This window comes from Saimiri boliviensis, chromosome 4 (genome assembly GCF_048565385.1).
Source record: "Saimiri boliviensis isolate mSaiBol1 chromosome 4, mSaiBol1.pri, whole genome shotgun sequence".
Classification (NCBI taxonomy): Eukaryota; Metazoa; Chordata; class Mammalia; order Primates; family Cebidae; genus Saimiri; species Saimiri boliviensis.
Window position 1 is genome coordinate 38,698,977 of NC_133452.1, and position 22,400 is coordinate 38,721,376.

At 38.4% G+C, this 22,400-nt stretch overlaps 1 protein-coding gene across 23 annotated transcripts in view; it reads left to right on the forward strand.

Moving 5' to 3' along the window:
* Positions 1-22,400, forward strand: part of EPB41L2 (erythrocyte membrane protein band 4.1 like 2) — a 228,489-nt gene that overhangs the window by 63,370 nt on the left and 142,719 nt on the right. The window contains exon 1 of one of the 23 annotated variants that reach the window (XM_074397464.1): positions 1,487-1,648. The exons of the other annotated variants lie outside the window; for them this stretch is intronic. The gene's annotated coding sequence lies outside the window, so the exon portion shown is untranslated. Of the gene's footprint in view, positions 1-1,486; positions 1,649-22,400 lie in introns of those variants that run through there. 23 annotated transcript variants of the gene reach the window in all.

Here is a 22,400-nt window from a genome sequence, read left to right on the forward strand (position 1 = left end):
GAGGATAATTTTGAGGACAAGTTCTCTTCTCTCTGTGAGTTTATAGTTGTGCTGGCACTGATGATTGAAGGAATACCTCTGAAGAATAAGCAGGTCTGGCATGATTGGCACACTTTCAGTCAACAGGTAAAGTTCTTTTTGAGGCAGTCATTATGGCTTCAGAGTCACCTTTGTTTTCATTTGACCTTAGTCTCAATCTAGAAAAATATATATATGATGGCTCAGGTGAATTTGGTGAGACAAGAAGGAATGACTGACAAAGAGATGATGGAGAATCATTAGTTTTTGTTTTGCTTGGAAAAATTCTTCCACAGAAATCTTTAGAATATTAAATTTGGCATCCTAAAGACTTACTGACGATTTTGTGCATTTCTTGGCTTTCTTTATCTTGAGGGAAAAAGTGAAGCTGGTGTGGGGGCAATGGAGAAATTTAGTTTTGAAAGTCTCAGGAGAGCAGGGAAAAAAAAGGAAGTAACTTTTGTTGCCAAGATCTAATTATAGGTAGGGAAAGAAGGAAAGGAAGAAAGAAGGAAAAGAGATCAAGAAATACACAGGATAAACAGCCAAATATTAGGATGGGTACTAAATTTGAATGTCATTTTGCAAAGTTGATTATACTTTTGGTTCTTTTCCAGAAGGTTTTCAAATGCATAGGGTGGGTGGGGAAGCTCCAGTAGAGATGACAGCTTAAGTGTTGGAGAAAGATGACAGAAACTAGCTTGAGTGGCTAGAGTAGGAAGAAACAGAACTAAAAAAAAGAATTCTTTTTTTTCTGCCAGCACTCTGCACTTCTTATAATGCTGTACTTAACTTGTTCTCTAGTGTTATACCAAAAGTTTGTTCAGTGTAATATAAAGAATCTCTGTTTTGACTGACTGCTTGCTTGTACATGCCTGCTCATACTTACACACTCTCTTTCTTGTTCTCTCTCTCTCTCTGTCTCTCTCTCTCTCTCTCTCTCTCTCTCTCTCTCTCTCTCGTGCTTGTGTCAGAGTAGGCGTTGGAGACCTCCCTGTCCCTTAACTCGTTCACCATGGAAGTGTTAGGACATAGGTGTGACTGATTCCATGAGCTTCGTGGAGAAGCAGCCACACCACTTTATAGTCTAAGCACACTTGAGTGATAGTGTGTACGCACACATGTACACTCTCTTCTCAAAAAGGAGAAGTATATAGTCGTGATATACTCGACAGAAAGTTTCTTGTGTTGCTAGAGCGTATCTCATTTCTCTTGTGTAGTCTTTGTTTGTTATTCATTATATTTAAGTAATAATGGAGCTGCATTCTTTCCAGATCATTTGGAATCGTTTTTCATCTGTTTTTGCTTGGTTCTGAAACAAAAATAGTAAAATAATTTGGGAATTAATTTCATAATTGGAAAAGCAGCTCTGCTTCCTAAAGGTATTTGTGTTTACCTGTGGGCTCTATTATCAGTCTCATTATTTCCTGACCCAGGGCTGGGCTGCCTCTTACTTAAGCGTTAGGACTGGATTGTGTCAGCACTATGCTTAAGGTGTTTATCCTAATCCAGGTGTCCTTGGATTGCACAGTGCCAGCAAGTGAGGTGGTAGCAGTGATCACAGCCCTGGCTGCAGGTGTGAGTTCTGAGGAGATCTATGATTTACCCAGTGAATTTATTACTGATAAATGTGAGTTGGTGTTTTCCTTGGGATGCTCTGTTGTGGGACAAGTGGTATTTCTGTTATATACTGTGTTATTCTCCCCAAATGGAAGGAATAGCTGTGAATTCTGTCTCATAGGGTGCTATTAACTGGTTGATATATGGTATAGATTTGGATTTTTGGTAGTTGGATTGGCCAGATTTCCTGGAAGACAGCTTGTATTTTTCTTCCTAAAAGTTATGTGTAACCGTTACAAATTATATTTGAAGGGTTGCAGAAGAAAAACATAATAGTGGATTTCTTGTCTTATGCCTCAGTTGTGAGCTTTCCTGGATAGGCAGCCTTCACTTTTCCAGCCATTCCATGTTCCTATTTTCTGCTGTGGTTTTAGTACCAACTTGATCAGTGAAGAAGATCCTCCTTACCCCCAGTCTTGTAAATGTTATACACAGATGAGAGATTTTAATGATGCCTATATTTAAAAAAAAAAAAAAAAGCCACTATTTCACATCTTTATACTGTATTTACCTCTATAGAAAATTGGAAGGTCACAGTGAGAGTACGGTACATTGGGAAAACAAAGATAAAAAGAAGAAAGTATTTTTGGCAAAAATGAACCCCATTTGAGAAAACACTGAGGGATAAATTCATTCAGGAACACAAGCTTATCACCTAATTGATCTCAGCTCATTGCCTGGTTGATTTAACATGTTTATGCAAATGAGAAATAACCAGCAACTGTTTTTTGTCGGGAGATTAGGTTTCTGCCTTTGCTCAGGATATTCTAAAAAACTGATCTTTCAGTCAATTAGCTCAGTCTAAAATTTCTTTGATTCTCTAATATCTGCAAAATAGGTTGGCTAAGTTATTTTCTTGTGTCCCTTCCAGATCTAAAATTAATAGGATTCAGGGGAATTGTATACCCCTCAATTAATTTTAGCATGTATTCTAGAGACATACCTAGTTTCTTCTTGCTTTCTTACAATTGATTATCTTTTTGAAACTAGTGACCCAGTAGGCCAATCTTAATCCGGGAGAAGTAATCATGCAGGGTGAAGATAGTAAATACCGTGCTTCCCACATTTTCTTAATACGAATCTTAAAAGACAGCATGAAATTTCTTACTGTAAATGTGCCAAAATAATATTTGTTGTAATAGAATGCTATTTGACCTAATGTTATAATAACTTTATTGAATCATGATGGTGATTTTCTTGGATAATAGAAAAGTAAGATTATAATGCCTAGAATGGTTTGAAAACTTAGGTGACTTAGGTGTACTGGATTTTTCTTCTTATTATTTCTTTCTGCCCAAGATATGTTAAGTAGAACTTTGTGCAAAAGGGTTTATTCGGTTGCTGTGGTGCATACGGAGATAAGTAAGACAGACTTGTTTGCTAAGGTGGGTAAGGTGGGCGCATTGGGCTCAGAGTGTAGGAAGGTGCTGAGCTCTGAAAGAGGGGTAAGAGATGCTGTGGGATCTGGGAGAGAGAAGAACAGCATTGAGCCAGGGTAGGCAGGGAAGTCTGGCAAAGTCATAGCCTGGTAACTAGACTCTATGGTGGTGGTCGTGATTATGGGCATTCTACTTGGGTGGTGTCTTTTGAGAAGTGGCTTGACGATTGAGCCTGGAGACAGTGGTTTTTACCTCCAGAATGATAGCATTCATCCTGGGCAGAACTGAGTAGAAAGGCTGGAAAGGAGAGTCAGGCCAGAGGGTGGAGGATTCTATTCCAGGTAGAAGAATTGCTTGCTGGGTTTACTTTCTATACTCAGTAGAATCACTGAGATTTCCCGCACAGATGAATGACATGATCAGAACTGGAATTTAGGCAGATTAGTTGGTTAACAGTGTTCTGGGATTCATAGTAGGATTAACAGTTTATGAAACAAACGGTCATAGGGAGAAAAATTTACCTGTTGGTAACTTATTTACTGGTTTTATTTACTCTAATTAGAGTCTACTGTTTGTAACTATGAATGAAGTTTTTTTCACAATACAGAAGTCATCAAATAGTTTTTTAGAGTACTGTCCACAGAAGATAACTAAGCACATAAACCTCAGATAAAGTGAGGAATAATCAGTTTATATCCTGATTATCATCTTTCTCCATCCAAAGTATTCAGATATGATATTTATTTTGTAATTAATCCTAACTCTCATCATTCCTTTTCTTTGTTTTTTTTCATAAGACATTTCTTAAACTACTCTCTTAACAGTGTTTTTAAAGTGTAACTTGGTTGATCATGCGTGGGTATATTCCAATTTCCCTACACCCCCAGTTAATTAAGCAACCAGCTCCATTTTTGCATGGTGTTATGGAAAGTTCTTACTCCATTTTTGAAAAGAATTTGTCCTTAATCCATATGAAAATTATTTGATGTTGATAGTCTTGGAATTCAAAGTATCTTGGAAAGAAAGTGAAAGTCTCATAGCTAGTAAGTAAAGAAGTTGGAATTGAAATTCAGATCTGCCTGTTGCTAAACTATGTTATATCTCTAAGCCTCAATTTCCTTACCTGCAAAATGCAGTCATTGGTAATACATTTCTCATAGGGTGGTCATGAGAAATTAAATGAAATGATGCATGTAGATTACTTATCATAATACTGTTATTGCTTGTTTAGAAACTACTTTAACAAGATGCAATGCTTATGAATCTAAAATTCTGATAAGTAATTTTTTTGATTTTTTAGTTATAATTTTATTTGCAAATTTAACATTTGCAATTATTCGATTTTTAAAACATTAGGTGCTCTCATATACAGTAATGAGTGAAACTTGTGTCCTCAATAGTTTCTTTTAATTCTTCCCTACAAACTGTCATTCTGCATGCTTAGCTCTGTTTTGTGTTTTCACTGCCTTTCCCCCCATGAAATGCAATAGTCCTGTAGTGTCCTACTGGAAACATTGTTCTCTTTGTTAGGGCTAAAGAAGTGCCTTTGTCACTCCTTTGAGACATTCTGCAGATGCCATTTTGCAGTCCTGAAAAATATGTCCCTGTCCGCCTTGTGCTGTGTTAAATTGTTCATGTATTGTGCTTGATATTTTAATGAAGTCGTAGAGAAAATTTGACAGTAATACTTGTCATATAACAAAGAAAGGCTCTTTTTTGATTTAATGTAGATATGTGTTCCCTGATCCCTTGGTAGCTCTGTGTGGTCTGAAAGTAGATCCCCCCCCCTGCCCTTAGATGTGACCTCAGATGGTTGATGCTTTCGACTACTTCATAGGAAACTGTTAAAACAACTTCTGAGCAGGAACTCTTAAGTCTTTTGTTGATGCTTATTGCTTTTTAAAGACCTCTTAATTTACATGATCTTAATAGCATTTTAAGTGGCTAGTACACTCTCTAATTTGCTAAGTGGCTTTAATCCTTGTATTAAGAACTAGGGGAAAAATCTGCTGGGAAATTGCTGTGATAAATCCAGGAAATTCCTTTCATTCTTTTAAACCCAGTTAAAATCTAACTTAAAGAAAAGTCCTCTGATGTAACAGTGTCTGAAACCTTCTCAGAGTCCAGTAATTTCTTGTATATAGTGCCAAGCTCAAAGAGGAATTGTATGAATGTACCTCTGTGTTTTTGGTAAATCTATACCACATGGTGCAATACCAGTTTATTATAACTTTGCTGGGACTTAGTCATCCTATTTTGTACTGCCCTTAAAACTGTTAAGGAGGAGTATAGAATTAAAGGGAGAAAATCCTATTTTAAAAAATTTTAATGGACTTTATTTAAATTTTTGAAAATTATAACACATGTTCAGTACAGAAGACTTGGTAACAGAAAAATGCAAATAAAGCAAAATTTCCAGGTGCCCACATTTCAGGAATAATTTACCGTTACCATTTTAGTTGAACATTTCCAGTCTCTTATCTTTGAATATTTCACATAGGTAAAAACGACAGCATTATACTTTTACATTTGGTTGTTTTCCCTTGGCAAAATAGGGTGATGCGTCGCCATAAATTCTGAAGGTAGTGGAACTTAAATTTGGAAGTATTAATCTGTCGGGCAATCATTCATTCATTAGATGGACTCATTTGAAAGTCTACAGTTTGTAGACAGTGTATACATTTATTGCCTACAGAAGATGTTGTCAGAAAGAGATAGGCTAGTCATTTTGGATGTTTTCCAGGATCATGTAAGTGTAACACGTCTGTATGATAACTCTTAAGAAGGCTTTGAAGCAAGTAAACATCTGATCACAAAAGCTCTGACCTGTCCTGGAGAGCCGGCTCACTGATTTCCAACAAGAGCTGATTCTGTGCTGGCCTGACTCCTGTTATCTGGGGCAGAGGTACACAGAAGTTCCAGTATTTGTTTATGTCTGGGCATCAGTTGGGATTGTGTTATAGAATGATTCCAAGCTCCTCATCATGCCATTGCATCTGTTTCTTTTAAAGATAAATATACAATTGGTACAGGAGAGATCTTGTTATAGTAAACTTTATGGCAGAAACAAACTCTTTATATGGATGTTCTTTTGTAACTAAGGGGTCTAAGTGAGAGGAAACCCTCCAAGGAAACTCAAATACTGGGACCAGTCCCTCTTCACAGAAGAGACAAAGTGTCTCTGGCTCCCTTATTACTCTGAAGTCTGATGGAAAGAGTATTTACTTTTGATATACAGATAATAAAGCAGGAAAAACAAATTTCCTTCTCTTATAACTGTGCTGTTGAATTTATGTGTTCCAATATGGTTAACCTGGAATTTTAGGGGCAATGGGAGGAGCTAGAAAGGGATTGGGAAGGAGAATACGACAGAGTTCCAAATTATGGCTGAACTTAGACTGCTTGAACAGAACTAGTCTAGAGTGAGGTTGACCATAGGAGGAGGAAGGGATCAGGCAGATCGTGACAAGGGGGAAGTTAGTTGTAGCAGCTAAGTTAATTTTTATGAGTGCTACATTTCACCTTTTTGGTCCAATATGTAATATGTACTATGAACCCTGAATATCTGAGACAGGTCTCAGTCAGTTTAGAAAGTTTGTTTTGCCAAGGTTAAAGACGTGCACTCATGACACAGCCTCAGGAGGTCCTGACGACATGTGCCCATGGTGGTCAGAGCACAGTTTGGTTTTATACATTTTATTTTATTTTATTATTATTTTTGAAACAGAGTCTTACTCTGTCGCCCAGGCTGGAGTGCAGTGATGCGATCTCGGCTCACTGCAACCTCCGCCTCCTGGGTTCAAGCAATTCTTCTGCCTCAGCCTCCTGGGTAGCTGGGATTATAGGCATATGACACTATGTCTGGCAAATTTTTTTGTTTTTTAGTAGAGATGGGGTTTCACCAAGTTGGCCAGGCTGGACTTGAATTCCTGACGCCAGGTGATCTGCCTGCCTCGGCCTACCAAAGTGCTGGGGTTACAGGAGTGAGCCACTGTGCCTGGCCTGTTTTCTATATTTTAGAGAGACATATGACATCAGTCAACATATGTAAGGTGAACATAGGTTGGGTCTGGAAAGGCGGGACAACTCGAAGCGGGGCGGGGGATTCCTGTTCATAGGTAGAGAAGAGACAAATGGTTGCCTTCTTTTGAGTTTTTGATTAGCCTCTCCAAAGAAGGCAATCTGATATGCATTTATCTCTGAGCAGAGGTGTGACTTTGAAAAGATTGGGAGTCAGATTTGCCCTAAGCAGTTCCCACCTTGACTTTTTCTTTTGGCTTAGTGACTGGGGGCCCTAAGATTCATTTATTTTTTCACAGTAAATACACTTTTCTGTATGTTTAAGTGCAATATATAAACATGTGTATCCTTTCAGTGAATGTAGTCATAGATAAGTTCTTGTCTGTCACAGTCAGCTTTTATAGTTAAAACCGCACACACAGTTCTTCTGTCACCTGGGGCAGATCGTACAAAGTCCAGTTGACCTGGAGGCCCTGTGTTTTCTCATAGAATGCAGTCTGCAGGTGCTGTTCATTCCTCTGGTTCCGTTTCTGTCCAGCCCATGTGTTAGTGGTGAGCCCAGCATTAGGTTTCCCCCAGGGTATGCTCTGCCCTGCCCTCTCCTGTTCCACAGTCCTATCCCGTTTTGTAGGTCATCAGTTGTGTGGCTCATGGGTGGATGATCAAGTGCGGACAGTGATTGTTCTGGGTTCTCAGCTTGTCCTTGAAGTGTGATTTCTGATCAGATCTGTCTGCCCCTGGTTCCATCCACTGGGAGGATTTCCTTCACGTGCTATGTTAAACCTCAGGGTCATCTTGGAAAAGGTGCTGCATTACTCTTAGCCCATTTTAGTCCGACTTTCAAATCCCTGGCATCCTGCTTACTCTGCCAGTGGATTTTGCTGGGGTGGTAGAGACTCCCTGCTGGGTTGGTTTGCCATCTACCAGATGTCTCCTTCACAGCCTTTTATGATTTGTGAATGTGTGTACCATAAACTCACAAGTAACTTTATTACATTTCTCCCAACCCCAAGTTTTATTCCTGGTGTATTGTGACTTAAAATCAGTAACAGAGCTACTGTTAGGTTTGGTCAGTCACATGCTGCCTATTTTTAACCTTATATCGGGAAGCTTGAGTTGGTGTTTTAAAAATCTTTTTCAAGTGTAGATACGGGAAGTAGAGAGTCTGCACAGATGAGAGTCAGCATTAGCAAAGACATGGAAGCATGAAGATTCATTTCATGTTGAGGAGGCTGTGGTGTGGCTGGAGTTCAGGGGTGTAAGCAGAAGACAGGCTGCAAAGTTGAGTTGCAGCCGGCCCGTGCAAACCCAGGAGGTTATTCTGAAGAGTCTGGTCTTCACCTTGTAGGCCCTTTGGGATCCACTAGAAACCTTTTCTAAAATTATTACTAGTTTTCAAAGAAGAGACAGTTCTAAGTGTCTGTGTTTTAGAAATACTATATGCTAGGTTTCCTAGAGAATTACTTAATTTCCCTGGGCCAAGGAAGCCTCATTACATATTTTTTTATCTGTAGCTGCTAGATGTCATTTCCGGGTCCTGTAATGATCTTGTATTTTTCTCTGTGTAACACCTGATGGTATATATACATTTTTGGGGTATTTATTGTAAAGGTGACTAAGATCAAATATTTAATTGTGATAGTGAATTTCATTGTTACCAATTAAGTTCATTATGCTTACCACTGTAAAATAACACAAAGATTGGGAATACTGATTTAAGGAGCTATCTTTGGTATTTGTTTTTCCTTATTATGAAATAAATTTGTGCCCTGTCTTACTGTGTGCCAAGCTAGGGATTCAAAGGTGAGTAAGAAGACTGAACTGCTAAGTTTATAGTAAGACAGACTGATACTAAGAATTCAAATTGGGGCCAGATGCAGTGGCACACGCCTGTAATTCCAGACTTTGGGAGGCCGAGGAAGGCAGATAGAGGTCAAGAGAGCGAGATCATCTTGGCTAACATGGTAAAACCCTGTCTCTGCTAAAAATACAAAAATTATCTGGGTGTGCTGGCATGTGCCTGTAGTTCCAGCTACTTGGGAGGCTGAGGCAGGAGAATTGCTTGAACCTGGGAGGTGTACGTTGCATTGAGCTAAGATTGCACTACTGCACTCCAGCCTGGTGAGGGAGCGAAACTCTGTCTCAAAAAAAAAAAAAAATTCGAATTGGTAATTTCAGTAGTAGAAATACATAACAGAGAAAGGACACAAGGTGAGTCCCCATGGAGAGAGACGAAAGGATGAGGAATGATGGCTGTACTGAGTTCATTTTTTGTTTGTTTTACTGGGGTTTGGTTTGTAGCTATTCATCACTTAGTGAATTAGATGCAGTTATTGATTAAATCATAAAACGTTGCACTGACTACTTACTACAAGCCTACTGTGTTAGGCTGAGGTGGGTATGGAGGTAAGATTGCTGGCTTTCCCCTAGGAATCCGATTGCTTGAGTGACAGCCAGTCAGCAGCAATTTAGTGGTAAAGAGAAGGATGCAGGTGATAGGAATTTGCCCAGCAAAACTGTGGATACATAAACTTTTCATACCGAACCGTTTTGCTTAATATTTAATGGAATCTTACCATGTATCAAATGTGAGAGTGAGAATCCTTTTGCAAATCACCCTCTTATAGTTAATCAAGAAATGTGTTGAGTCATTGAATGTATCTTTTGTGTAAGAATAGATTTTTACAAATTGGTATTAACTCAACATTGTATTATTCGCTACTGGCAGTCCCTCCATAGAAAGATTTTCTTTCTTTCTTTCATTTATTTTTCTCCCCCAGTTGAAACTTCCAGGAAGTATCACTCTCCTAGGATTTCTGTCCAAGTACTTTTCTGAAGCCAACGGGTGGGTGTATGTTTAGATCCAAGAGAAACAAATTATAATCATGGATGTGAACTTTTCACAGTCTTCTCAAAATAAAAGCTTGAAAAAATATTTTTTATGCTTTTTTTCTACATTGACCAAATCTCTTTCTGAAGAGGCGAAGACAACATGTTAAGCATATATGTATCTTCATGTTGTGGACACCTTTCCTAATAATTAGCAGAACACCTCCAAATGTTTATTGAGCATTTTTGGCTATGGTTTTAAACTTTAAAAATCAGTATAAAGATGTAGCTATATCAAGTCCAACAGAGCTTAAAGGTAAAAAAATAAAGAAGTAGATACGTGATGGAGTTCAAATAATATTGGGCATTGCTGATTTAACGAATGTATTTTGAGCGTCAAGTAACAAAAATACTAAAGGATTAGATTTATGAGGGTACTCCAAGTAAAATATGGATGCCTAATAGTAAGAGCTTTCTATTGTATCAAACATGAATTAGACATGTTGAAAGACTCTTAAGTTAAATTTATTAAATAAGAATATGATTGGGAAAGGGTAAAGGCTCTATAAACTGTAAAGCCCCTGTAAATACCCCACTGGTTTCTTAAGCTACTTGCCCCTCATATGACTACAGTTGTGTTTTCTGTGCGTGGAAGAGGACACAGCTGTGAGGATACACATTACTAACCTGGTAGATGGGGAAAGTGGAAATCAGGGTAGAAAAAGAGTACGACAGCCCAAAATTGATGTATTTTAGGTTCAGAGCTGCTGGTGCTTCCAAGTCATGGAGTTGAATCAAGATCGTACTGTTTGGTAACAAAAATTTACCTGTATAATTAATAAAGTTATAAGCACCTTTAGAACATTTAATTATATGCTCCCAGCATAGTATACCAACCACACTCATTTGTATTATTATGAGATCTTTGTCTAGACTTTACAGACTTTTCCTTCACTTTTGCACTAAGCAAAGCACTTTATTTTTGCTGTTTAGGGCTCTTTATTTTCATTCAAGTTAATTCTGTATATCACAATTTACTTCTTCATACTATCTCTCTATTTCTCTATTTTTATCTTTAAAGGAGGTTTCTTGTACATAGACTAGAATTGATTCTTGCTTTTTAAATCAATCTGACAGTCTCTGCCTTTTAATTCATTTCTTGAGACCATTTACATTTAATTATTGATATATTTGGGTACTTGCTACATGTTTATATGTTTCTCTCATCTAGTCTTTTTCTCTTTTAGAGTCTTCCTCTAGATATATTTTTCTCTGACTTTATTTTGTCTCCACTATTGGCTTTTTATTTTATTTTCATTTTTTTGAGACAAAGTTTTGCTTTGTTGCCCAGTCCTGAGTGCAACAGTGCAACCTTGGTTCACTGCAACCTCTGCCTCCCCAGTTCCAGAAATTCTCATGCCTCAGCCTCCTAAGTAGCTGGACTTGCAAGCCCTCACCACCACACTCAGCTAATTTTTGTATTTTCAGTAAAGTCAGGGCTTCGGCATTTTAGCCAGGCTGGTCTCAAACTCCTGACTTCAGGTGATCTGCCTGCCTTGGTTTTCCAAAATGCAGGGATTACAGGTGTGAGCCACTGCGCGTGGCCAATTCACTACTGGTATTTATTAGTTATATGTCTTTATGTTGTTGTTGCCCAGTCTAAATTGAACTCATTAACTTGCCTCCAAAAGCAACTACTCCTTCCTTGTTAACTATTTCAGCGAATGGGTTTGCCGTCCCATTTCTAATTGTTATTTCTTTAGCTTTCCCTCTCTCTCTTTTATTCCCAAGTGTCTTTGGCCATGTGCCTTCTTACTATTCTACTAATTGAATATTTCTTGAATTTATCCACTTTATTCCATGGAAACTTTCCCTATTCAGATACTGTAACTTGGACAAAGATGAGCTCATTTAGGGCCTAATTTAATTTTGGTAACCAAAGAAATACAGATCCAACATTGACAAAGAATTGAAAAGCCATTTAAGTTTTTACTCTGGTCTCTAAAACAGCCAAACTTAAAAAAAATTATCTTCATCAACTTACCTTTTTTCATTCTTCATCACAGTGTAGAGCAGACCTCAAACTCTCTCCCCTAAACCAGTTCCTCTCCCACTGAATATCAACTCTCTTGCAGTTCTTTTAGCAGCTATTCTTTTTTCTTTTTCTTTTTTTTTGAGATGGAGTTTCATTCTTGTCGCCCAGCTGGAGTGCAGTGGCAGATCTTGACTCACTGGAACATCTGCCTCCTGGGTTCAAGTGATTCTCCTGCTTCAGCCTCCTGAGTAGCTGGGATTACATGCTCCTCCCACCATATCTGCCTAATTTTTGTACTTTTAATAGAGATGGGGTTTCACCATGTTGGCCAGGCTGATCTCGAACTGCTAACCTCAGGTGATCCACCTACCTTGGCCTCCCAAAGTGCTGGGATTATAGGCATGAGCCACTGTGCCTGGCTCTTCTTTTTTTTTTTTTTTTCTCTTTAGTCCATTCCATAATAAATCAGTCAATCTGTGTTCAAAATTGAAATTATAAAGGCATACTTCTCTTTGGGGGAGAGAGAGCATAGGCTATGACTACCTATTTGTCAACCTTATATTTTATTTTAAACATTATATAGCCTTGTGGAGCTTACAACAGGAAAGGAGAGAAAGGCAAATGAGAGTCAATTGGGGTTCAGAAGAGTCTGTATTTAGATATGTGTACCTAAGGTAGTTATCACATCTGTATCTATAATTATCTGGCCTTTAATGGGCTACCAGTAGTTATTTGCTGAATGAGTGAATGGTCAATGAATGATCTGATACTGGACTTTCTGTCCTTCATTCTTTTTTTTTGGTTTTTGAGACAGAGTCTCATTCTGTCTCCCAGGCTAGACTGCGGTGGCGTGATCTTGGCTCACTGCAACCTCTGCCTCCCGCGTTGAAGCAATTCTCCCACCACAGCCTCCTGAGTAGCTGGGACTACAGGCATGTGCCACCATGCCCAGCTAGTTTTTGTATGTTTAGTAAGATGGGGTGTCACCATGTTGGTCAGGCTGGTCTCAAACTCCTTACCTCAGGTGATCCGCCTGCCTTGGCCTCCCAAAGTACTAGCATTACAGGCATGAGTCACCGCGCCCAGTCTCCTGTCCTTTATTCTTAGCACATAACTTGCTTGTTGAGCTGGTTTGTAGCTAGTGTTGTAGTGGGTAGGTTAGTTTGCCGCTGAGATTTTCCTTCAAATATTTAGACACATGTAGGTGACTGTACCTTCTTAAGGAGGTAGACTTGGTCCACCACATTTAGTTCGTAGAGTGCCTTGGTGCAATTCTTGTTTGCAGACTCTTACGTATTTCTAGTCCCTTTGGATGCCCTGCAGTAGTCTTCCCTGCCACACTCAGGAAAGCCTGGCTTTAAGGTGCTTTTTCTCTATTTTTGTATGACTAAAACTTTTCGGAAATAGTCACTTGTTTGGAAAAAAGTTTTAAGATTAATACTAGTAACAGTTGATAGGATCGGGTTATTCTCTAATACCTCTGGGGTGACTCCTAAATTACCATCTTTACTCTTGATTTCTGTAATCTTTTCTAGGAACTGAGATGCTCCATCACTTCAAACTCAGGATGCCTGAAAGGTCTAGAGCCTTGCAGTCTTCTCATCTTCTGGGCTTGATTCTTGACATTATTTTTTAGGGATTCTTTTTTATCTGCTAATTAGACTTCAACTCCTATAGATTATTTTCTCTAAAATGTGTTTAATACCTATTCTTTGATTTTATGTCTGCTACTTCCACCTGAGCCTATTTATTTATTATTTATTTATTTATTTTTGAGACAGGTTCTTGCTCTGTCACTCGGGCTGGAGTACAGTAGCCCAGTCAGGGCTCACTGCAGCTTCAACCTCTGGTGCAAGCAGTTTTTCCACCTCAGCCTCCCAAGTAACTGGGACCGCAGACATGCACCACCCACACTCAGCTGATTTTTAATTTTTTTTGTAGAGACAGGGATCTCACCATATTGCCCAGGCTGGTCTTCAAGCCCTGGGCTCAAGCAGTCCTTTTGCCTAGGCCTCCCAAAATACTGGGATTACAGGTGTGAGCTACTGCATGCAGCCCACCTGAGCCTATTTATGTTTCTGTCTGCTTTTTCCCTGCATCTACTGACTACCCTTCCTGATTCTAGGTGCCCAAATGTATCTTCTCAGAACATTTATTTATTTGTTTGTTTGCTTGTTTGTTTGACGGAGTCTTGCTCCGTTGTCTAGACTGGAGTGTAGTCATGCGATCTCAGCTTACTGCAACCTCTGCTGCCTGCTGGGTTCGAGAGATTCTCCTGCCTCAGCCTCCTGAGTAGCTGTGATTACAGGTGCCTGCCACCATACCTGCCTAATTTTTGTGTTTTTAGTAGAGATGGGGTTTCACCATGTTGGCCATGCTGGTCTTGAACTCCTGACCTCAAGTGATCTGCCCACCTTGACCTCCCAAAGTGCTGGGATTACAGGCATGAGCCACCATGCCTAGCCCTCAGAACAATATTTAGTGTTCATCCTGCTTGGCTGCAGTAGGCTCAGGAGATTGGAACCCATATATACTGCTGGTGGGACTGTAAAATAGAGCAGTCACAATGTAAAGTCGTCTGGCGTTTCCTTAAAAACTAAACACAGAGTAGTAATTTGATCCAGCAGTTCTGCTCATTAAGTATATACCCAACAGAAATGAAAACATATGACCACACAATAAATTATACATGAATGTTCATAGCAGCTATTCATGCTAGCCAAAAAGCAGATACAACACAAATATCCATCAATTGATGAATGCATAAACACAATGTGCTATAGTCGTAGAATTTAATATTATTGGGGCATACAAATGAAGGAAGTACTGATATGTTGCAACATGTATGAACCTTGAAAGTGTAAGTGAAAGAAGCCAGACACAAAAGGCTACATATAAGAATCCGTTTATGTAAAATGTCCAGGAAAGGGAAATCTATAGAAACAGGAAGTGGATTAGCGATTGCTGGGGGTAATGTGGTGTGACAGCTAGAGTATGAGACCTCCTTTTTCTTTAATGAGACCAAAGTCATATAACATAAAATTTATCATTTTACCCATTTAAAAATATACAGTAGTGCTTTTTATTACATTTGAAATGTTCAACCATTACTACCATCTCAGAACATTTTTATCTTCTCCTGGATAAATCCTGTACCTCTTAAGTAGTCACTTTCCATTCCTCACTTTCTCTAGAACCTTCTGAGTCTGCTACATCATTTTACATTCCTTCCAGCAGTGGATAAGGATTCTAATTCTCCAAATCCTTGCCAACACTTATTTTTTTTCTTTTTCATTTTTTAAACATTGCTATCGTAGTGGGTTTGAAGCAGTATGTGAATGTGATTTGGATTTCCGTTCTCTAGTAACTAATGATGTTTAATAACTTTTCATGTTATGATTGGCCACTTGTATATCTTCCTGGGAGAAATGTTATTTCTAGTTTATTGAGTATTTTTATTGTGAAAAGGATGTTGGTTTTTTTCAATGCTTTTTCTGTGTCTGTTGAGGTGATCATGTGGGTTCCCTGCTTCATTTCTATTAATATTGTTTATTGGTTAATTTTCTTTTGTTGAACTACTCTGTAGTTCTGGAGTAAATCCTAGCTGGCCACGATATAAGATCCTTTTAATATCCTGCTGGATTTGGTTTGCCAGTATTTTCGCAAAGATTTTTTTTTGCCTGTATGTTTATAGGGATGTTGGTCTGTAGTTTACTTTTCTTGTGGTGGTTTTGTTTGGCTTTTGTATTAGGCCCCATAGAATGAATTAGGAAGATTCCTTTTGGGGATGATAACTATGGTCTAAAATTGTTTGTGGTGCTGATTGTGCAACTCTGTGACTATACTCAAAACCATTTAATTGTACACGGTGACTTGTGTACTCCAGGCTGCTATCAAAAGAGTAAAACAAAACAAAAATATCTTCAGGGAGCTTCTCACCTACATTCTTTAGCCCAAAGTTCTTCTGTTCTCCAAAGCCCCCAACAGCCTTTCCAGCTATCATATTTCAGCATTACCTCTGATTTATCTTTGTATGTAATTCTGATCCAGCGACAGTGGTCATTTCACTGCCCAGCTCACCAACTCCTACACCGCAATGACACAGGATTCTTTTCTTGGACACTTTGCAAGCCAGTGCCCTCCAGCTGGCGACATCCCATCTGGACCTTGCTTGGCCATGCCACCTGCTGCAGCAGATGGCCTGTCCACTTGGCCCTCCCAGGCCTATGCTGACTTGTGCACTGGTTCCCAAGTTCTTGTCCTGCACACTGGTTCCTGAGTTCTTGTTCTGCACCCAAGAAGAATGAAAATACACTGACAGTCAAAGAATGAGCAAGGCAGGGAGTTTTACTGAGTGAGGAAAACAGCTTTCAGCAGAGAGGAGATGCAGGGGTGGTCCTACTACTAGAAGGTGGGAAAATTGCCCCAAATGTGGCTGAGTCTGGGGCTTTTATGGGCTCAGAGTCAGGGAGGGGTAGGTTATGGGTTGTACTGGAAAAGATAACATTGAATTGGTTAAAAACCGTTGTTCGAAAAGAAACAATTGGGAAGGGGTGGGTAAACAGGAACAGAAGATCTCACTCTGGGTTGCACATTTCATTCAGAATCAGCAGTCCTGGTCTTTCAGCCTTTAAGCTAGGTATTTTGGCTTGAAGGTGGGGGTTCATCAGGGACCTGCCCCTGTATGCCTAGACATTTGGCTACCTCCTGTTACTGTCACCATCTTCAAGAGCATGTTGTCCAGTCTCCTTCTTCACCCTGCCTCAGAACTGTTCCCATCTCTCTTGAATGTTTCTTTTCCTTTTCCCTACCAATGGCAATTCATTCTCCCTTTCAGAGTTTTATTCAAGTCTTCCATTCACCATCCTAGCCTACAGAAATCTCTTGGTCCTGAGCCCATGAATCTGATGATTATGTTGTTTCAGTTAAACAATAGAAAGGATAAATGTGGTCTAGAATGTATGTGTTTTCTTAAGAGACAGTGGAACAGAATATTAGAAACCAGAACTGTTGTGGGACATCCTGGTATATGTGTTGGTAGTGCTTATAGGCATCGTTTAAAAAATGCCTTATAGTTACCTCAAGTTTATAGGGATAACTTTTCATTTGAACTTCTCCAGTTTCCCCAAATATAGTAATGTGGTACATAACAATATTTTGGCCAACAGTAGACCACATACAGGATGGTGGTCCCATAAAATTATAGTGGAGGTGAAAATTCCTGTTAGCTAGTGATATTGTAGTCATGGTAATGTCATAGCACAATGCATTACTTACATGTTCATGGTGATGCTGGTGTGAACAAACCTACTGTGCAGCCAGTCATGTAAAAATCTAGTGTATACAACTATGTACAGTGTGTAATACTTGATAATGATAGAGATTATGTTACTGGTTTATGTATTTGCTATACTCTACTATCATTATTTTAGAGTACAAAAAACAAACTTTAACTGTGAAACAGCCTCAGGCGTGTCCTTCAGGAGGTATTTGAGAAGGCATCATTATCATGGGAAATGATAGCTCCATGTTATTGCCCCTGAGGACCTTCTAATAGCATGAGATATGGAGGTGGAAGACAGTGATATTGATGATTCTGACTCTGTATGGGCCTATGCTAGTATGTGTGTTTTCATCTTAGTTTTTAACAAAAAGTTTAAAAATAGAGAAAAGCTTGTAGAATAGGGATATAAAGAAAGAATATTTTTATGCAGCTATACAGTATGTTTGCCTTTTAAGCTAAGTGTTACAAGAGTGAAAAGCTTTAAAAAATGCAAGTTTATAAAGTAGAAAGATAGTAAGCTAAGGTTAATTCATTGATTAAAAATATTAAAAAAAATTTAATATGGCCTAAGAGTAAAGTGTTTATAAAGTCTATAGTTGGGGTGGGCATGGTATCTCATGGCTGTGATCCCAGAACTTTTGGGAGGCCTAGGCAGGAGGATTGTATGAGACCAGGAGCTTGAAACCAGCCTGCACAACATGGTGAGATCCCATCTTGGGGGAAAAAAAAAAAAAAATCCCAGGGCAGGTGATGCGTGCCTGAAGTCTGAGCTAATTGGGAGGCTGAGGTGGGAGGATCACTGGAGCCCAGGAGTTTCAGGCTGCAGTGAGCCATGATTACACCACTGCACTGCAGCCTGGATGAACTTTCAGGTGAATTTAAGACCCTGTCTTAAAGAAAAAAAGTCTATAGTAGTGTACAAGTGTATAGTAACATGCTGCACAAGTTCGTAGCCTAGAAGTAATAGGCTATGCCATCTAGCTTAGATGTGTAGTAGGCTGTACCATCTACATTGTAAGTATGCTCTGTGGTGCTCACACAAGGATGAAATCACCAATTACCTTAAGGATACATTTCTCAAAAATATGATCCTCTTTGACACATGACTGTAGTTCTCAGTGTTCTGAAGAAAGGCATATACTGATATATCTAGCAAGTAACATTAAATGCCAGGCAAGCATCTGTTGATATGTGTGTATGTGTTTGGAAAATCAAAACATCTGCAGTTTTTATTTGTGTTTCCCGATTTCTCTTACAAAATCTTTTTGAGGACATTTATGGTACTACAGTGAAAACAGTTGTATAAAGTTGTAATGATTATAGTAAAGTCCGTGGGCAAATGGGAGACATCAGAAGCTGAGGCTGTTTACCTAATGGCTGCTTTTTGTAGTTCAGGTTATATAAGCATCATGGTGTAATGTCAGGAATGTGTATCTCACATAAAATAGAACTGGATTTATACATGATTATTAGGGGGTTGAGCCAAAATAACCACTATATGATTTTTGTATTTTATGCTTATTAAGGGAAGTTATTTAATTTCTCTGAGCCTCATTTTATTTGACTACAAAATGAACTTGATAATATGTGCCTTACAGAGATGTTCTGAAGCATAAATATGTTAGTGGAAAGCTTTCTTACCAGGTAGGTACGTCTTTTATTATTAGTAAAATATTTTCTTCAAAACGATGGCTCCAACAGAAAACGGTTTTTGAAAGCAATCTGAAACTTCTGCAGAGAACTTTGCAGAATTTGTGTATTTCTTGGAATATTGAGTTCTTTACGTTTTGACACAAAGTTTTCAGTGTTCGTTTCTCTAGAATGTAGATAATATTCCAAGTAAGTCATTTGTTAGTCATTATTTCCCTCTATTGTTTTTTGTTTGTTATTCTGAATGAATTGTTGTCAAAATGGTAATACGGTTATACCCTTTCTGTCATTAACTTCCCTTCTAAAGAATTTGAGAATATCTGACACTTGTGGTTAACTGCAACTCTTATATAGATATATAATATAGATAATATACATATCATCTCTATTATATAATATCTATATTATATATCTATATAATCTATTTATCTATATATATTTTTTGAGATGGAGTTTCACTCTTGTTGACCAGGCTGAAGTACAATGGTGCCATCTCAGCTTACCGCAACCTTTGCCTGCTGGGTTCAAGTAATTCTCCTGCCTCAGCTTCCTGGGTAACTGAGCTAACACGCCCAGCTAATTTTGTATTTTTAGTGAGATGGATTTCTTCTCCATGTTGGTCGGGCTGGTCTTGAACTTGTGACTTCAGGTACTCTGCTCACCTTGGCATCCCAAAGTGTTGGGATTACAGGTGTGAGCCACCATGCCTGGCCATAGCTATTGTATATTTAAGCCTTAGGTTTTGAAGTTTGTGGAATGAATTTTAGAAAGGCTTCTTTTTGTTGTTGTTGCTGGAAGCCATAATAGAGGTTTTGAAGTTTGTGGAATGAATTTTAGAAAGGCTTCTTTTTGTCGTTGTTGCTGGAAGCCATAATAGAAATAAACTAGAGAAGTGGTTATTAGTTTTCATCTTGGCTATATAAGAAGTATTTGTTGGCATTGCTATAGAAACATAGTCAAAACTACAGTATTGAAAGCATTACAAAATAATGCATTGATATGGTTACCTAAATTGTTTTTCTTGTGTTGGTGTTATTCCTAATTTACTTAAAAATGCCTTTGATTTTTTTTTATTCTTAGCTATTGTAAGTATGCAGATATAAATTTAAATGAAATAAAATTCAAAATAAATCACTGTTCTGAATGTGAATGCTAATCATCTACACCTTTGAAATCACTATTATGCCATGGTAGTTTGAGAAAATAATTCTGTTATAATAAATTTAAATTTCCTGCTGGTGATGGTGATAAATTGTAATTTAAAAAATGTGTATCTTACATATTTCAGCATAATTTTGGTTCAGTTGGGGACTTTGCTTAATGAAAACCACATATACTTTTTCCCCCCACATTATATTTTCTTTTACAAACTTAAATAGACATGCTGTCTATTTTAGCTTTTTAATAAAGCTACAATTTGGGTTAGTTGAAGGCTGTTCCACTAAACAGTTTGTAGGGGAAAACAGCGCTGCTTCTGGCTTTTATAGACTCCCTTGCTCAAAGGAAGAACTGCTATTGAGTCAGTTACAACTTCAGTGGAAGATGTCTTGCAGCTGTGCCTTTTTGGTTTTGTTCCAGAGATAGTATTTGTGTGGACTGTCAGAATGTCTTAAAGGCCCACCCTGGAAAGGATTCAACCCTATAAAAGGAGTTTTGTTTTATAACCTTTCACATATTCTTAAGGAGTTCTGGTGGTGATGGTGGTCTTCATTATCTTGTCTTTTAAACTGGCATTTTATTGAGACACAGGCTTCACAGTTCAAGAATAGGAGCTACAGTTGCAGGTATTGTATCTAATAAAATAAATTTAGTCAGGCCCTTGGCACACACTATGATGAAAACAAAACGCCCCTCTCCAAACTTTACAATTTCAGTGAATTATTTTTAAGAACTTTTCTGCCTCTATACTGATAAGGAGATTGGCATTCATTTGATTATTTTCCTGGGTAACTTATTTAATAGATACTGATTTACAAATCAAGTTAGTATATGAGAAGAATTTGATATATTTGAAGAGTTTAAAACACCAATGACTTCTCGTATTAAAAATTGTTCAGCCTGTTTTAAGCCATATGTTTGTATAAATGCTAGGAGAATTATCATCGAATATATTCTGGGTGGTTGACCATATTTTCCAAAATTTCTCTCTCTTTCTCCTTAGTTGTTTTTCCTTTACATTGTTAAAATCACCACAAATTTATTTTAAAGATCTTAACTGGTTTTTATTTGCCATTCAAGACTCCAACAACACCTCATTCTATAAAATAGAACAGATGTCCGATAAGCTGAACAGAGGAAGTTACTTTTATAGACAGAAAAGAGCTGAGGAGAGCAGAAATAGAACAAAAGCAGGTTGGTTATTTCAAAGTGACTTTTCTTGTAGTGTTAAAACAGAGGGGACTTCCTTATCATGCTGCCCCTTTGGATTGGTCACTGTGAATTTCTTTTTTCCTTTTTAAAAAAAATGCCCCGTTTCAGAGTTTAGTTTGATCGCCTGGCTCCATTCTGATGTCGTATGGTCTGCTGGAGCCTAGTGCGGGAGGCTAGTCCAAAATAATGGCCCCCTATAAATTTTATTTAACAAAATGCTCTAAAGGTGTTAGATTCCCCTCCCTATCTTTCTAGCTTCCGTAAACCCCTTTCTCTCCCAGCTCATGTCTAGTTCCCATTACTGTTCTCTTTGGCCTCTGGGGTCGGGATGTCCCTCTGGTAGTTGACGGTTAAATTCTTCTCTCTGGTTTTGATCCTTTTCCTCCATTTTTAAAAAACTACATGCCATTCATTTTCCTTTCTTTCTCCTTTGTGTCTTGAACGTCTCCTCTCTGTCTCTTGCACTGAAAGACTGTACCAAACAAAACAGCCTAAACATATATCTCCCCTCAACACTAGACTTTTTGTAGTTATTACTTGCCCTTTCTTCATTGCTAAACTTCAGAGATTAAGTTACACTTATCTCTTTCCCTCCCCTCTTCTGATATTTGAATCTGTAGCCATTAGCTTTTTCTTCTAGCCAGGAACTTGCTCTTTGAGGTTAGCAGCAATCTTATGACACCTTTTAACCTTTATTGTTCCCTGAAGCAATCTGCCCACGTCATGCCTCCCGGTTTGACTCTTCTTTCTTGTCAGTATTTTCTTGCTTTTCTTTCTCTTAATGCTGATCCTTCTCAGCCTCCTTGATAGACCTCTCTGCCTGGGGATTTTTGATGAGAATTTATCCTACTGCTCGTTTTCTCTGCAGTTTCGTCTACCTCTGATAACACTGATTGGCTGAGCAATTCCACATCTCAGTCTGGAAACCCAGGCTCTCTTATTCAGACACAGACCTTCAACCATCTTTGGATTTCCACCTGATTGTCAGACAGACTCTTCAGTCCAGATTATTCAAAGTGGAAGCTTTTGCTTCCTTCCTATTTCCTACTTTGTTTGGAAGTCCCTCTATTAACTTCATGGTACTGCTGTCTAACCTTTGACTCTCAGGAACCTGGGAACTTTATTCTTCGTTACTCTCACAATCCAATTAATTATCAAGTCCCATTCTTTTTACCCATCAAAAATTTATTGACGC